At 43.0% G+C, this 16,269-nt stretch overlaps 12 non-coding genes and 5 pseudogenes across 12 annotated transcripts; all 17 read left to right on the top strand.

Annotated features, from left to right (window-relative positions):
* Positions 1 to 861: 861 nt before the first annotated feature.
* On the top strand, positions 862 to 980 carry LOC142513473 (5S ribosomal RNA). The gene has a single exon (XR_012809418.1). It is a non-coding gene; the product is annotated as a 5S ribosomal RNA (ribosomal RNA).
* Positions 981 to 1,663: 683 nt separating this feature from the next.
* On the top strand, positions 1,664 to 1,782 carry LOC142516975 (5S ribosomal RNA). Its single transcript, XR_012812741.1, has one exon. It is a non-coding gene; the product is annotated as a 5S ribosomal RNA (ribosomal RNA).
* Positions 1,783 to 2,464: 682 nt separating this feature from the next.
* Positions 2,465 to 2,583, top strand: LOC142514111 (5S ribosomal RNA). Its single transcript, XR_012810021.1, has one exon. It is a non-coding gene; the product is annotated as a 5S ribosomal RNA (ribosomal RNA).
* A 682-nt stretch (positions 2,584 to 3,265) lies between these two features.
* Positions 3,266 to 3,384, top strand: LOC142516889 (5S ribosomal RNA). Its single transcript, XR_012812659.1, has one exon. It is a non-coding gene; the product is annotated as a 5S ribosomal RNA (ribosomal RNA).
* Positions 3,385 to 4,044: 660 nt separating this feature from the next.
* On the top strand, positions 4,045 to 4,162 carry LOC142511660 (5S ribosomal RNA; annotated as a pseudogene).
* A 645-nt stretch (positions 4,163 to 4,807) lies between these two features.
* On the top strand, positions 4,808 to 4,924 carry LOC142510229 (5S ribosomal RNA). Its single transcript, XR_012808354.1, has one exon. It is a non-coding gene; the product is annotated as a 5S ribosomal RNA (ribosomal RNA).
* A 1,415-nt stretch (positions 4,925 to 6,339) lies between these two features.
* LOC142506987 (5S ribosomal RNA) lies at positions 6,340 to 6,459 on the top strand. The gene has a single exon (XR_012805256.1). It is a non-coding gene; the product is annotated as a 5S ribosomal RNA (ribosomal RNA).
* Positions 6,460 to 7,098: 639 nt separating this feature from the next.
* LOC142508305 (5S ribosomal RNA) lies at positions 7,099 to 7,217 on the top strand. The gene has a single exon (XR_012806525.1). It is a non-coding gene; the product is annotated as a 5S ribosomal RNA (ribosomal RNA).
* A 680-nt stretch (positions 7,218 to 7,897) lies between these two features.
* LOC142506756 (5S ribosomal RNA) lies at positions 7,898 to 8,015 on the top strand. The gene has a single exon (XR_012805037.1). It is a non-coding gene; the product is annotated as a 5S ribosomal RNA (ribosomal RNA).
* A 663-nt stretch (positions 8,016 to 8,678) lies between these two features.
* On the top strand, positions 8,679 to 8,797 carry LOC142516032 (5S ribosomal RNA). The gene has a single exon (XR_012811847.1). It is a non-coding gene; the product is annotated as a 5S ribosomal RNA (ribosomal RNA).
* Positions 8,798 to 9,478: 681 nt separating this feature from the next.
* Positions 9,479 to 9,597, top strand: LOC142508823 (5S ribosomal RNA). Its single transcript, XR_012807026.1, has one exon. It is a non-coding gene; the product is annotated as a 5S ribosomal RNA (ribosomal RNA).
* A 624-nt stretch (positions 9,598 to 10,221) lies between these two features.
* Positions 10,222 to 10,339, top strand: LOC142512520 (5S ribosomal RNA; annotated as a pseudogene).
* Positions 10,340 to 10,935: 596 nt separating this feature from the next.
* LOC142515260 (5S ribosomal RNA) lies at positions 10,936 to 11,054 on the top strand. Its single transcript, XR_012811115.1, has one exon. It is a non-coding gene; the product is annotated as a 5S ribosomal RNA (ribosomal RNA).
* A 679-nt stretch (positions 11,055 to 11,733) lies between these two features.
* LOC142511433 (5S ribosomal RNA) lies at positions 11,734 to 11,852 on the top strand (annotated as a pseudogene).
* Positions 11,853 to 12,853: 1,001 nt separating this feature from the next.
* On the top strand, positions 12,854 to 12,972 carry LOC142510652 (5S ribosomal RNA; annotated as a pseudogene).
* A 2,029-nt stretch (positions 12,973 to 15,001) lies between these two features.
* Positions 15,002 to 15,120, top strand: LOC142508178 (5S ribosomal RNA). The gene has a single exon (XR_012806405.1). It is a non-coding gene; the product is annotated as a 5S ribosomal RNA (ribosomal RNA).
* Positions 15,121 to 15,802: 682 nt separating this feature from the next.
* LOC142510951 (5S ribosomal RNA) lies at positions 15,803 to 15,920 on the top strand (annotated as a pseudogene).
* Positions 15,921 to 16,269: the final 349 nt, after the last annotated feature.

The following is a 16,269-nucleotide window of genomic DNA, read 5'->3' as shown; positions in this document are numbered from 1 at the left end:
GAGCTGGTGAGATTTTAGCCGAATTCCTTCTCTAAGACACTCTAATTTGCGATTTTTCGCTTCTGTTAAGCTTCCGTTTCCTCGAGAAATCCGCTTAGGAAGTCCGAAATTCGATTCCGGTTCCATTTTATCGTATCCCAGGCATAATAATAGCTTTACATTCGCTATTTTCTTCTTCTTATTTTTTATATTTTCTAGGAACATTTAGGCATTTTTGTTAACGTGAGCCGGTTCTGTGCGGAAGGATATGTGAAAAACAATTATTTCGACTGTTTCATTTGAATCTCGATCGAGACCAAATAAGACATGTGAAATCAACGTAACTCGAACACTGTCGGATTTGTACAAAATTGTAGCCTAATTTGATTGTAAACTGTCATAGCCGAATTCCTTCTCTAAGACCCTCTAATTTGCGATTTTCCGCTTCTGTTAAGCTTCCGTTTCCTCGAGAAATCCTCTTAGGAAGTCCGAAATTCGATTCCGGTTTCATTTTATCTTATCCCAGGCATAATAATAGCTTTGCATTCGCTATTTTCTTATTCTTATTTTTTTTCTATTTTCTGGGAAAAGTTAGCAATTTTTGTTGTCGTGAGCCGGTTCTGTGCGGAAGGGTATGACGCAGATTACTCCGGAGACGGTTAACTCATTAAAAACAATTATTTCGACTGTTTTATCCATAAATTACGTAAACGGTCGCGACACGAGGACTTCCCAGGGAGGTAACCCATCCTAGCTCTGCCATCGCGCAATAACGATTAACTTCATGGTTCTGATTGGGCGAGAGCAGTGCCGCGTGTTGTCCATCGCCGCCCGCTTCACACGTACTCGAGGGATATAAGAATAAACATCCCACTCAATGTCGGGTGCGATCATACCAGCACTAATGCACCGGATCCCATCAGAACTCCGAAGTTAAGCGTGCTTGGGCGAGAGCAGTACTAGGATTGGTGACCCCCTGGGAAGTCCTTGTGTTGCACCCCTTTTCGTGTTTTTCTATTTTTGATTACTTGTTGATAGAAGATTTTCGGCTCAAATCATCTGAATCTCGATCAGGACCAGAGAAGACTTGTGTAATCAACGTAGCTCGGGCATTGCCGGATTTGGAAAAAATTGTAGGCTAATTTAATTGTAAACGGGCAAACGAACGAGGCTCATTACTCCGCAATGAGCTAGCGAGATTTTAGCCGAATTCCTTCTCTAAGGCCCTCTAATTTGCGATTTTCCGCTTCTGTTAAGCTTCTGTTTCCTTGAGAAATCCGCTTAGGAAGTCCGAAATTCGATTCCGGTTCCATTTTATCGTGTCCCAGGCATAATAATAGCTTTACATTCGCTATTTCCTTCTTCTTATTTTTTTTCTATTTTTTGGGAACATTTAGCGATTTTTGTTGTCGTGAGCTAGTTCTGTGCGGAAGGGTATGACGCAGAATACTCCGTAGACGGTTAACTCATTAAAAACAATTATTTCGACTGTTTCAGCCACAATTTCCTTAAACGGTCGCGACAGGAGGACTTCCCAGGGAGGTCACCCATCCTAGCTCTGCCATCGCGCCAGAACGCTTAACTTCATTGTTCTTATTGGGCGAGAGAAGTACCGCGTGTTGTCTAATGCCGCCTGCTTCACACGTACTCGAGGGATATAAAAATAAACATCCCACTCAATGTCGGGTGCGATCATACCAGCACTAATACATCGGCTTCCATCAAAACTCCGAAGTTAAGCGTGCTTGGGCAAGAGTAGTACTAGGATGGGTGACCCCCAGGGAAGTCCTCGTGTTGCACCCCTTTTCGTGTTTTTCTATTTTTGATTACTTGTTGACAGACGATTTTCGGCTCAAATCCTCTGTATCTCGATCAGGACCAGAGAAGACATGTGTAAGCAACGTAGCTCGGGCACTGTCGGATTTGGACAAAATTGTAGGCTAATTTGACTGTATACGGGAAAACGAACGAGACTCATTACTCCGCAATAAGCTAGCGAGATTTTAGCCGAATTCATTCTCTAAAACCATCTAATTTGCAATTTTCCACTTCTGTTAAGCTTCCGTTTCCTCGAAAAATCAGCTTAGGAAGTCCGAAATTCGATTCCGGTTTCATTTTATCGTATCACAGGCATAATAATAGCTTTACATTCGCTATTTTCTTCTTCTTATTTTTTTTCTACTTTCTGGGAACATTTAGCGATTTTTGTTGTCGTGAGCCGGTTCTGTAAAGAAAGGTATGACGCAGATTACTTCGGAGACGGTTAACTCATTAAAAACAATTATTTCGACTGTTTTATCCATAATTTACGTAAACGATCGCGACACGAGGACTTCCCATGGAGGTCACCCATCCTAGCTCTGCCATTGCGCCAGAATGCTTAACTTCATGGTTCTTATTGGGCGAGAGCAGTGCCGCGTGTTGTCCATCGTCGCCTTCTCCACACGTACTCTTGGGATATAAGAATAAACATCCACTCAATGTCCGGTGCGATCATACCAGCACTAATTCACCGGATCCCATCAGAATTCCGAAGTTAAGCGTGCTTGGGCGAGAGCAGTACTAGGATGGGTGACCCCCTGGGAAGTCCTCGTGTTGCACCCCTTTTCGTGTTTTTCTATTTTTGATTACTTGTTGACAGACTATTTTCGGCTCAAATCATCTGAATCTCAATCGTGACCATATAAGACATGTGAAATCAACGTAGCTCGGGCACTGCGGATTTCGACAAAATTGTAGCCTAATTTGATTGTAAACGGGCAAACGAACGAGGCTCATTACTCCGCAATGAGCTGGCGAGATTTTAGCCGAATTTCTTCTCTAAGACCCTCTAATTTGATATTTTCCGCTTCTGTTAAGCTTCCGTTTCCTCGAGAAATCCGCTTAGTAAGTTCGAAATTCGATTTCGGTTCCACTTTATCGTATCCCAGGCATAATAAAAACTTTACATTCGCTATTTTCTTCTTCTTACTTTTTTCCTATTTTCTGGGAACATTTATCGATATTTGTTGTCGTGAGCCGGTTCTGTGCGGAAGGGTATGACGCAGATTACTCCGGAGACGGTTAACTCATTAAAAACAATTATTTCGACTGTTTTATCCATAATTTACGTAAACGGTCGCGACACGGGGACTTCCCAGGGAGGTCACCCATCCTAGATCCGCAATCGCGCAATAACGATTAACTTCATGGTTCTGATTGGGCGAGAGCAGTGCCGCGTGTTATCCATCGCCGCCAGCTCCACACGTACTCGTGGGATATAAGAATAAACATCCCACTCAATGTTGGGTGCGATCTTACGAGCACTAATGCACAGGATCCCATCAGAACTCCGAAGTTAAGCGTGTTTTGGCGAGAGCAGTACTAGGATGGGTGACCCCCTGGGAAGTCCTCGTGTTGCACCTCTTCTCGTGTTTTTCTATTTTGATTACTTGTTGACAGACGATTTTCGGCTCAAATCATCTGATTCTCGATCAGGACCAGAGAAGACATGTGAAATCAACGTAGCTCGAGCACTGCCGGATTTGGACAAAATTGTAGGCTAATTTGATTGTAAACGGGCAAACGAACGAGACTCATTACTCTGCAATGAGCGGGCGAGATTTAAGCCGAATTCCTTCTCTAAGACCCTCTAATTTGCGATTTTCCGCTTTTGTTAAGCTTCCGTTTCCTCGAGAAATCAGCTTATGAAGTCCGAAATTCGATTCCTAATAATAATAATAGCTTTACATTTGCTATTTTTTTTTCTTATTTTTTTCTATTTTCCGGGAACATTTAGCGATTTTTGTTGTCGTGAGCCGGTTCTGTGCGGAAGGGTATGACGCAGATTACTACGGAGACGGTTAACTCATTAAAAACAATTATTTCGACTGTTTTAGCCATAATTTACGTAAACGGTCGCGACACGAGGACTTCCCAGGGAGGTCACCCATCCTAGCTCTGCCTTCGCGCCAGAACGCTTAACTTCATTGTTCTGATTGGGCGAGAGCAGTGCGGCGTGTTGTCCATCGCCGCCCGCTCCACACGTACTCGAGGGATATAAGAATAAACATCCCACTCAATGTCGGGTGCGATCATACCAGCAATAATACTTCGGATCCCATCAAACTCCGAAGTTAAGCGTGCTTGGGCGAGATCAGTACTAGGATTGTTGACCCCCTGGGAAGTCCTTGTGTTGCACCCTTTTTCGTGTTTTTCTATTTTTGATTACTTGTTGATAGACGATTTTCGGTTAAAATCATCTGAATCTCGATCGGGACCAGATAAGACGTGAAATCAACGTAGCTCGGGCACTTGCCGGATTTGGACAAAATTGTTGCATAATTTGATTGTAAACGGGCAAACGAACGAGACTCATTAATCCGAAATTCGATTCCGTTTTCATTTTATCGTAATTCGGGCATTGTCGGATTTGGACATGTGAAATCAACGTAATTCGGGCACTGTCGGATTTGGACAAAATCGTAGCCTAATTTGATTGTAAATGGTCTTAGCCGAATTCTTTCTTTAAGACCCTCTAATTTGCGATTTTCCGCTTCTGTTAAGCTTCCGTTTCCTCGAGAAATCTGCTTAGGAAGTCCGAAATTCGATTCCGGTTCTATTTTATCGTATCCCAGGCATAATAATTGCTTTACATTCGCTATTTTCTTCTTCTAATTTTTTTCTATTTTCTGGGAACATTTAGCGATTTTTGTTGTCGTGAGCCGGTGCTGTGTGGAAGGGTATGACGCATATTACTCCGGAGACGGTTAACTCATTAAAAACAATTATTTCGACTGTTTTAGCCATAATTTACGTAAACGGTCGCGACACGAGGTTTTTCAATGTCGGGTGCGATCATACCAGAACTAATGCACCGGATCCCATCAGAACTCCGAAGTTAAGCGTGCCGTTGAGAGTAGTACTAGGATGGGTGACCTCCTGGGAAGTCCTCGTGTTGCATTCTTTTTCGTGTTTTTATATTTTTGATTACTTGTTGATAGACGATTTTCGGCTCAAATCATCTGAATCTCGATCGGGACCAGATAAGACGTGAAATCAACGTAACTCGTGCACTACCAGATTTGGAAAAAATTTTAGCCTAATTTGATTGTAAACGGGCAAACGAACGAGACTCATTAATCCGCAATGAGCTGGAGAGATTTTAGCCGAATTCCTTCTCTAAGACCCTCTAATTTGCGATTTTCCGCTTCTGTTAAGCTTCCGTTTTTTCGAGAAATCCGCTTAGGAAGTCCGAAATTCGATTTCGGTTTCATTTTATTGTATTCCAGGCATAATAATAGCTTTACATTCACTATTTTCTTATTCTTATTTTTTTTTCTATTTTCTGAAAACATTTAGCGATTTTTGTTGTCGTGAGTCGGTTCTGTGCGGAAGGGTATGACGCAGATTACTCCGGAGACGGTTAACTCATCTAAAACAATTATTTCGACTGTTTTAGCCATAATTTACGTAAACGGTCGCGACACGAGGTTTTTCTAGGGAGGTCACCCATCCTAGCTCTGCCATCGCGCCAGAACGCATAACTTCATTGTTCTGATTGGGCGAGAGCAGTGCCGCGTGTTGTCCATCGCCGCCCGCTCCACACGTACTCGAGGGATATAAGAATATACATCCCACTCAATGTCGGGTGCGATCATACCAGCACTAATACACCGGATCCCATCAGAACTCCGAAGTTAAGCGTGCTTGGACGAGAGCAGTACTTGTTGACAGACGATTTACGGCTCAAGTCATCTAACTCTCGATCAGGACCAGAGAAGACATGAGAAATCAACGTAGCTCGGGCACTGCCGCATTTGGAAAAAATTGTAGGCTAATTTGATTGTAAACAGACAAACGAACGAGACTCATTCCTCCGCAATGAGCTGGCGAGATTTTAACCGAATTCCTTCTCTAAGATTCTTTAATTTGCGATTTTCCGCTTCAGTTAAGCTTCCGTTTCCTCGAGAAATCCAGTTAGGAAGTCCGAAATTCGATTCCAGTTTCATTTTATCGTATCACAGGCATAATAATAGCTTTACATTCGCTATTTTCTTCTTCTTATTTTTTTCTATTTTCTGGGAACATTTAGCGATTTTTGTTGTCGTGAGCCGGTGCTGTGCGGAAGGGTATGACGCTGATTACTCCGGAGGCGGTTAACTCATTAAAAACAATTATTTCGACTGTTTTAGCCATAATTTACGTAAAAAGTCGCGACACGAGGACTTCCCAGGGAGGTCACCCATCCTAGCTCTGCCATCGCGCCAGAACGCTTAACTTCATGGTTCTGATTGGGCGAGAGCTGTGCCGCGTGTTGTCCATCGTCGCCCGCTTCACACGTACGCGAGGCATATAATAATAAATATCCCACTCTATGTGGGGTGCGATCATACCAGCACTAATGCATCGGATCCCTTCAGAACTCTGAAGCTAAGCGTGCTTGGGCGAGAGCAGTACGAGGATGGGTGACCCCCTGGGAAGTCCTTCGTGTTGCACCCCTTTCCATGTTTTTCTATTTTTGATTACTTGTTGAAAGATGATTTTCGGCTCAAATCATCTGAATCTCGATCGAGACCAAATAAGACATGTGAAATCAACGTTACTCGGGCATTGTCGGATTTGGACAAAATCGTAGCCTAATTTGATTGTAAACGGTCTTAGGCGAATTCCTTCTCTAAGACCCTCTAATTTGCGATTTTCGCTTCTATTAAGCTTCCGTTTCCTCGAGAAAACTGCTTAGGAAGTCCGAAATTCGATTCCGGTTCCATTTTATCGTATCCAAGGCATAATAATAGCTTTACATTCGCTATTTTCTTCTTCTTATTTTTTTTTATTTTCTGGGAACATTTAGCGATTTTTGTTGTCGTGAGCCGGTGCTGTGTGGAAGGGTATGACGCAGATTACTCCGGAGACGGTTAACTCATTAAAAACAATTATTTCGACTGTTTTAGCCATAATTTACGTAAACGGTCGCGACACGAGGTCTTCCCAGGGAGGTCACCCATCCTAGCTCTGCCATCGCGCTAGAACGCTTAACTTCATGTTTCAGATTGGGCGAGAGCAGTCCCGCGTGTTGTCCATCGCCGCCCGCTCCACACGTACTCGAGGGATATAAAAATAAACATCCAACTCAATGTCGGGTGCGATCATGCCAGCACTAATGCACCGGATCCCATCAGAACTCCTAAGTTAAGCGTGCTTCGTCGAGAGCAGTACTAGGATGGGTGACCCCTTGGGAAGTCCTCGTGTTGCAGCCCTTTTCGTGTTTTTATATTTTTGATTACTTGTTGACAGACGATTTTCGGCTCAAATCATCTGAATCTCGATCGGGATCAGATAAGACGTTAAATCAACGTAGCTCGGGCACTGCCGGATTTGGACAAAATTGTATCCTAATTTGATTGTAAACAGGCAAACGAACGAGACTCATTAATCCGCAATGAGCTGGAGAGATTTTAGCCGAATTCCTTCTCTAAGACCCTCTAATTTGCGATTTTCCGCTTCTGTTAAGCTTCCGTTTCCTCGAAAAATCCGCTTAGGAAGTCCGGAATTCGATTTCGATTTCATTTTATCGTATCCCAGGCATACTTATAGCTTTACATTTGCTATTTTCTTATTCTTTTTTTTTTCTACTTTCTGGAAACATTTAGCGATTTTTGTTGTCGTGAGCCGGTTCTGTGCGGAAGGGTATGACGCAGATTACTCCGGAGACGGTTAACTCATTAAAAACAATTATTTCTACTGTTTTAGCCATAATTTACGTAAACGGTTGCGACACGAGGAATTCCCAGGGAGGTCACCCATCCTAGATCCGACATCGCGCCATAACGATTAACTTGATGGTTCTGATTGGGCGAGAGCAGTGCCGCGTGTTGTCCATCGCCGCCCGCTCCACACGTACTCGAGGGATATAAGAATAAGCATCCCACTCATTGTTGGGTGCGATCATACCAGCACTAATACACCGGATCCGATCAGAACTCCGAAGTTAAGTGTGCTTGGGCGAGAGCAGTACTTGTATGGGTGACCCCCTGGGAAGTCCTCGTTTGCACCCCTTTTCGTGTTTTTCTATTTTGTATTACTTGTTGACAGACGATTTTCGGCTCAAATCCTCTGACTCTCGATCAGAACCAGGGAAGACATGTGAAATCAACGTAGCTCAGGCACTGCCGGATTTGGACAAAATTGTAGGCTAATTTAATTGTAAACGGGCAAACGAACGAAACTCATTACTCCGCAATGAGCTGGCGAGATTTTAGCCGAATTCCTTCTCTAAGACCCTTTAAATTGCGATTTTCCACTTCTGTTAAGCTTCCGTTTCCTCGAGAAATCCGCTTAGGAAGTCCGAAATTCGATTTCGGTTCCATTTTATCGTATCCAAGGCATAATAATAGCTTTACATTCGCTATTTTCTTCTTCTTATTTTTTTTATTTTCTGGGAACATTTAGCGATTTTTGTTGTCGTGAGCTGGTGCTGTGCGGAAGGGTATGACACAGATTACTTCGGAGACGGTTAACTCATTAAAAACAATTATTTCGACTGTTTTAGCTATAATTTACGTAAACGGTCGCGACACGAGGACTTCCCAGGGAGGTCACCCATCCTAGATCTGCCATTGCGCTAGAACGCTTAACTTCATGGTTTTGATTAGACGATCCAACGCCGCCTGCTCCACACGTACTCGAGGGATATAAGAATAAACATCCCACTTAATGTCGGGTGCGTTCATGCCAGCACTAATGCCCCGGATCCCATCAGAACTCCGAAGTTAAGCGTGCTTGGGCGAGGGCAGTACTAGTATGGGTGACCCCCTTGGAAGTTCTCGTATTGCACCCCTTTTCGTGTTTTTCTATTTTTGATTACTTGTTGACACACGATTTTCGGCTCAAATAATCTGAATCTCTTTCGGGAACAGATAAGACGTGAAATCAACGTAGCTCGGGCACTGTCGGATTTGGACAAAATTGTAGCCTAATTTGATTGTAAACGGGCAAACGAACGAGACTCATTACTCCGCAATGATCTGGCGAGATTTTTGCCGAATTCCTTCTCTAAGGCCCTCTAATTTGCGATTTTCCGCTTCTGTTAAGCTTCCGTTTCCGCGAGAAATCCTCTTAGGAAGTCCGAAATTCGATTCCGGTTCCATTTTATAGTATCCCAGGCATAATAATAGCTTTGTATTCGCTATTTTCTTCTTCTTATTTTTTTTCTATTTTCTGGGAACATTTAGCGATTTTTGTTGTCGTGAGCCGGTTCTGTGTGGAAAGGTATGACGCAGATTAGTCCGGAGACGGTTAACTCATTAAAAACAATTATTTCGACTGTTTTATCCATAATTTACGTAAACTGTCGCGACACGAGGACTTCCCAGGGAGGTCACCCATCCTAGCTACGTCATCGCGCCATAACGATTAACTTCATGGTTCTGATTGAGCGAGGGCAATGTCGCGTGTTGTCCATCGCCGCCCGCTCCACACGTACTCATGGGATATAAGAATAAACATCCCACTCAATGTCGGGTGCGATCATACTAGCACTAATGCACCGGATCCCATCAGAACTTCGGTGTTAAGCATGCTTGGGCGAGAGCAATACTAGCATGGGTGACCCCCTGGGAAGTCCTCGTGTTGCACCCCTTTTCATGTTTTTCTATTTTTGATTACTTGTTGAAAGACGATTTTCGGCTCAAATCATCTAAATCTCGATCGGGACCAAATAAGACATGTGAAATCAACGTAACTCGGGCACTGCCAGATTTCGACAAAATTGTAGCCTAATTTGATTGTAAACGGTCTTAGCCGAATTCCTTCTCTAAGACCCTCTAATTTACGATTTTTCGCTTCTGTTAAACTTCAGCTTAGGAAGTCCGAAATTCGATTCCGGTTCCATTTTATCGTATTCCAGGCATAATAATAGCTTTACAATCGCTATTTTCTTCATCTTATTTCTTTTCTATTTTCTGGTAACATTTAGCGATTTTTGTTGTCGTGAGCTGGTGCGGTGCGGAAGGGTATGACGCAGATTACTCCGGAGACGGTTATCTCATTAAAAACAATTATTTTGACTGTTTTAGCCATAATTTACGTAAACGGTCGCGACACGAGGACTTTCAAAAGAGGTCACCCATCCTAGCTCTGCCATCGCGCTAGAACGCTTAACTTCATTGTTCTGATTGGGCGAAACATGTGCCGCGTGTTGTCCATCGCCGCCCGCTCCACACATACTCGAGGGATATAAGAATAAACATCCCATTCAATGTCGGGTGAGATCATATTATTACTAATGCATCGGATCCCATCAGAACTCCGAAGATAAGTGTGCTTGGGCGAGAGCAGTACTTGAATGGGTGACCCCCTGGAAAGTCCTCGTTTGCACCCCTTTTCGTGTTTTTCTATTTTTGATTACTTGTTGACAGACGATTTTCGGCTCAAATCATCTGAATCTCGATCAGGGCAAGAAAAGACATGTGAAATCAACGTAGCTCGGGCACTGCCGGATTTGGACAAAATTAAAGGCTAATTTGATTGTAAACGGGCAAACGAACGAGACTCATTACTCCGCAATGAGCTGGCGAGATTTTAGCCGAATTTCTTCTCTAAGACCCTCTAATTAGCGATTTACATAATAATAGCTTTACATTTGCTATTTTCTACTTCTTATTTTTTTCTATTTTCTGGGAACATTTAGCGATTTTTGTTGTCGTGAGCCGGTGCTGTGCAGAAGGGTATGACGCAGATTATTCCGGAGACGGTTAACTCATTAAAAACAATTATTTCGACTGTTTTATCCATAATTTACGTAAACGGTCGCGACACGAGGACTTCCCAGGGAGGTCACCCATCCTAGATCCGCCATCGCGCCATAACGATTAACAACATGGTTCTGATTGGGTGAGAGCAGTGCCGCGTGTTGTCCATCGCCGCCCGCTCCACACGTACTCGAGGGAAATAAGAATAAACATCCCACTCAATGTTGGGTGCGATCATACCTGCACTAATGCACCGGATCCCATCAGAACTCCGTAGTTAAGTGTGCTTGGGCGAGACCAGTACTAGGTTGGGTGACCCCCTGGGAAGTCCTCGTGTTGCAATCATTTTCGTGATTTTCTATTTTTGATTACTTGTTGACAGACGATTTTCGGCTCAAATCATCTGAATCTCGATCAGGACCAGATAAGACGTGAAATCAACGTAGCTCGGGCACTGGCGGATTTGGACAAAATTGTAGCCTAATTTGATTGTAAACGGGCAAACGAACGATACTCATTAATCCGCAATGAGGTGGCGAAATTTTAGCCGAATTCTTTCTCTAAGACCGTCTAATTTGTGATTTTCCGCTTCTGTTAAGCTTCCGTTTCCTCGAGAAATCCGCTCAGTAAGTCTGAAATTCGATTCCGGTTTCATTTTATCGTATCCCAGGCATAATAATAGCTTTATATTCGCTATTTTCTTATTCTTATTTTTTTCTATTTTCTGGGAACATTTAGCTATTTTTGTTGTCGTGAGCCGGTTCTGTGCGAAGGGTATGACGCAGATTACTCCGGAGACGGTTAACTCATTAAAAACAATTATTTCTACTTTTTTAGCCATAATTTACGTAAACGGTCGCGACACGAGGACTTTCCAGGGAGGTCACCCATCCTAGCTCTGCCATCGCGCCAGAACGCTTAATTTCATTGTTCTGATTGGGCGAGAGCAGTGCCGCGTGTTGTCCATCGCCGCCCGCTCCACACGTAGTCGAGGGATATAAGAATAAACATCCCACTCAATGTCGGTTGCGATCATACAAGCACTAATACAGCAGATCCCATAAGAACTCCGAATTTAAGCGTGCTTGGGCGAGAGCAGTACTTGGATGGGTGGCCCCCTGGGAAGTCCTCGTGTGGCACCCCTTTTCGTGTTTTTCTATTTTTGATTACTTGTTGACAGACGATTTTCAGCTCAACTCATTTGACTCTCGATTAGGACCGGAGAAGACATGTAAAATCAACGTAGCTCGGGCACTGCCGGATTTGGACAAAATTGTAGGCTGATTTGATTGTAAACGGGCAAACGAACGAGACTCATTTTTCCGCAATGAGCTGGCGAGATTTTAGCCGAATTCCTTCTCTAAGACCCTCTAATTTGCCATTTTTCGCTTCTGTTAAGCTTCCGTTTCCTCGAGAAATCCGCTTAGGAAGTCCGAAATTCGATTCCGGTTCTATTTTATCGTATCCCATGCATAATAATAGCTTTACATTCGCTATTTTCTTCTTATTTTTTTCTATTTTCTGGGAACATTTAGCGATTTTTGTTGTCGTGAGCCAGTGCTGTGTGGAAGGGGAGCTCGGGTACTGCCGGATTTGGACAAAATTGTAGCCTAATTTGATTGTAAACGGGAAAACGAACGAGACTCATTAATCCGCAATGAGCTGGCGAGATTTTATCCGAATTCCTTCTCTAAGACCCTCTAATTTGCGAATTTCCGCTTCTGGTAAGCTTCCATTGCCTCGAGAAATCCGCTTAGGAAGTCCGAAATTCAATTCCGGTTCCATTTTATCGTATCTCAGGCATAATAATAGCTTTACATTCGCTATTTTTTATTCTTATTTTTTTTCTATTTTTTGGGAACATTTAGCGATTTTTGTTGTCGTGAGCCGGTTCTGTAAAGAAGGGTATGACGCAGATTACTCCGGAGACGGTTAACTCATTAAAAACAATTATTTCGACTGTTTTATCCATAATTTACGTAAACGAGGAATTCCCAGGGAGGTCACCCATCCTAGATCCGACATCGCGCCATAACGATTAACTTCATGGTTTTGATTGGGCGAGAGCAGTGCCGCGTGTTGTCCATCGCCGCCCGCTCCACACGTACTCGAGGGATATAAGAATAAACATCCCACTCAATGTCGGGTGCGATCTTATGAGCACTAATGCACCGGATCCCATCAGAACTACAGAGTTAAGCGTACTTGGGCGAGAGCAGTACTAGGATGGGTGACCCCTTGGGAAGTCCTCGTGTTGCACCCCTTTTCGTGTTTTTCTATTTTTGATTACTTGTTGAAAGACGATTTTCAGCTCAAATCATCTAAATCTCGATCGGGTCCAAATAAGACATGGGAAATCAACGTAACTCGGGCACTGCTGGATTTGGACAAACTTATAGCCTAATTTGATTGTAAACGGTCTTAGCCGAATTCTTTCTCTAAGACCCTCGAATTTGCGATTTTCCGCTCCTGTTAAGCTTCCGTTTCCTCGATAAATCCGCTTAGGAGTCCGAAATTCGATTCTGGTTCCATTTTATCGTATCCCAGGCATAATAATAGCTTTACATTCGCTATTTTCTTCTTCTTATTTTTTTTCTATTTTCTGGGAACATTTAGCGATTTTTGTTGTCGTGAACCGGTGCTGATAGGATCGATTAGGGGGGATAATCATTGAGCTACAATAGCTCGGTTCTTGAAATATTGTTTATGGATATTCGGATATTTCAAACACTCCTACGTCATCCCTTTTTCCTCTTGGGAAGGATCCACTAGAAGACTTTGATTTATACAACTACTTGTACAAACCCATTCTGGAAGGGCAGCACCCAACTAGAACTCCTAGCACTCAAGATTGTAGGCAGCACCTCACAATCAGCATATTCTTTAATGTCTCATATGCAAAGACTACATACACAAGTTTATTGTCTTTGTGCAAGACTCACTCAACTAATCTTTGAAGTTCAACTCTCTTGTATTTGTGTGAGTGATTGTGTGTGAGGAATTTATCATTTACAGTGTACATCTCAAATGTATCCTCACACAAGGGCTTGTGCTCTCAACAAGCTGATTTTTTCATGCTAACTGCCCATGCTTTGAATCCCCTTCAAAAGCTGTTGTTTGATCTTCAATATGTTGTATTTATAGGCTCCAACACTGATATATACGTTAGACACAAGAATATGACCGTTGGAAAGTTTCTGTACTGTTTCTGGAATTGCAACAGTAAAATTCGTCTTGCTGGACATTTTCCCAACTGGTCAACTCTGGTCAACTGGTCAACTCAACTGGTCAATCAGTTCAACTGGTTCAGTTGGTCTGGTTCAGTTGGACTGGTTCAACTGGTCTTCAGCTGGTCTGGTACAGTTTCAGCTGGTTCAGTTCAGCTGGTCTGGTTCAACTGGTTTTCAGCTGGTCTGGTTCAGTTTCAGTTGGTCAGCAGCTGGTTCAGTTCAGTTGGTTGGTCAGCTGGTCAGCAGTTGGTTCAGTTTCAGCTGGTGTGCTGAAATCAGCCTAGCTGATTTCAGTTTGTGCTGAACCAGTAACTTCATCCTAATTTATCAGCATCTTAAGCTTTGATTCAGACTTTGACTTCTGAAGATGATTTGTAGATCATCGTCTTATCTTTCCAACGCATACTGAATCGCTTCATTTCAATAACCGAGCTGAGAGATATGACCAAAATACCGCAGCTGCTCAAACTCAACTGATTGCTGTTTTCGTGTGATCATTTCGGTAATTGAGCGATCAGTTAGACCATCATAACATCCGATTTTGCCAAACTGACGTGAAATACGATTTGTTTCGAATTGAGTTTTCTAATCAGTCCAGTTTGCGGATTGTCATTTTGATAATCCAGTTGAGAGATATCATCAAAATACCAAAGCTCGCCAGAAATTCAGTTTGTGCAAAATTCAGTTTCAGCTTGTTTCTTGTGTTTGCAATTTCACACTTGAGGAAATATGTTAGAAACACAATAACAAGTTTTGTTAACATCAAAATCAAGATTGCGAACTTGAAAAGTTCCAACAGGTGCTGTGCGAAAGGGTATGACGCAGATTACTCCGGAGACTGTTAACTCATTAAAAACAATTATTTCAACTGTTTTAGCCATAATTTACGTAAACGGTCGCCACGAGGACTTCCCAGGGAGGTCACCCATCCTAGCTCTACCATCGTGCTAGAACGCTTAACTTCATGGTTCTGATTGGACGAGAGCAGTCCCGCGTGTTGTCTATCGCCGCCCGCTCCACACGTAATCGAGGGATATAAGAATAAACATCCCACTTAATGTCGGGTGTGATCATACCAGCACTAATGCACCGGATCCCATCAGAATTCCGAAGTTAAGCGTGTTTGGGCGACAGCAGTACTAGGATGGGTGACCCCCTGGGAAGTCCTCGTGTTGGACCCCTTTTCGTGTTTTTCTATTTTTGATTATTGGTTGACAGACGATTTTCGGCTCAAATCATCTGAATCTCGATCGGGACCAGATAAGAAATGTAAAATCAACGTAGCTCGGGCACTGCCGGATTTGGACAAAATTGTAGCCTAATTTGATTGTAAACGGGCAAACGAACGAGATTGATTAATCCGCAATGAGATGGCGAGATTTTAGCCGAATTCCTTCCCTAAGACCATCTAATTTGCGATTTTCCGCTTCTGTTAATCTTCCGTTTCCTCGAAAAATCCGCTTAGTAAGTCCGAAATTCGATTCCAGTTTCATTTTATTGTATCAAGGCATAATAATAGCTTTACATTCGCTATTTTCTTATTCTTATTTTTTTTCACTTTTCTGGGAACATTTAGCGATTTTTGTTGTCGTGAGCCGGTTCTGTGCGGTAGGGTATGACGCAGATTACTCCGGAGACGGTTAACTCATTAAAAACAAATATTTCGACTGATTTAGCCATAATTTACGAAAACAGTCGCGACACGAGGACTTTTCAGGGATGTCACCCATCCTAGCTCTGCCATCGCGCCAGAACGCTTAACTTCATTGTTCTGATTGGGCGAGAGCAGTGCCGCGTGTTGTCCATCGCCGCACGCTCCACACGTACTCGAGGGATATAATAATAAACATCCCACTAAATGTCGGGTGCGATCATACCAGCACTAATGCACCGAATCCCATCAGAACTTCGAAGTTAAGCGTGCTTGGGTGGGAGCAGTACTTGGATGAGTGACCCGCTGGAAAGTCTTCGTTTGCACCCCTTTTCGTGTTTTTCTATTTTTGATTACTTGTTGACAGACGATTTTCGGCTCAAATCATCTGACTCTCGATCAGGATAAGAGAAGAAATGTGAAATCAACGTAGCTCGGGCACTGCCGGATTTGGACAAAATTGTAGGCTAATTTGATTGTAAACGGGCAAACGAACGAGACTCATTCTCCGCAATGAGCTGACGAGATTTTAGCCGAATTTTTTCTCTAAGACCTTCTAATTTGCGATTTTTCGCTTTTGTTAATCTTCCGTTTCCTCGAAAAATCCGCTTAGGAAGTATGAAATTCGATTCCGGTTCCATTTTATTGTATCTCAGGCATAATAATAGCTTTTCATTCG

Source organism: Primulina tabacum, chromosome 10 (assembly GCF_025594145.1).
Source record: "Primulina tabacum isolate GXHZ01 chromosome 10, ASM2559414v2, whole genome shotgun sequence".
Classification (NCBI taxonomy): Eukaryota; Viridiplantae; Streptophyta; class Magnoliopsida; order Lamiales; family Gesneriaceae; genus Primulina; species Primulina tabacum.
The sequence above is the reverse complement of the archived record's forward strand: the minus strand, read 5'-3'. Positions and strand labels throughout refer to the sequence as shown.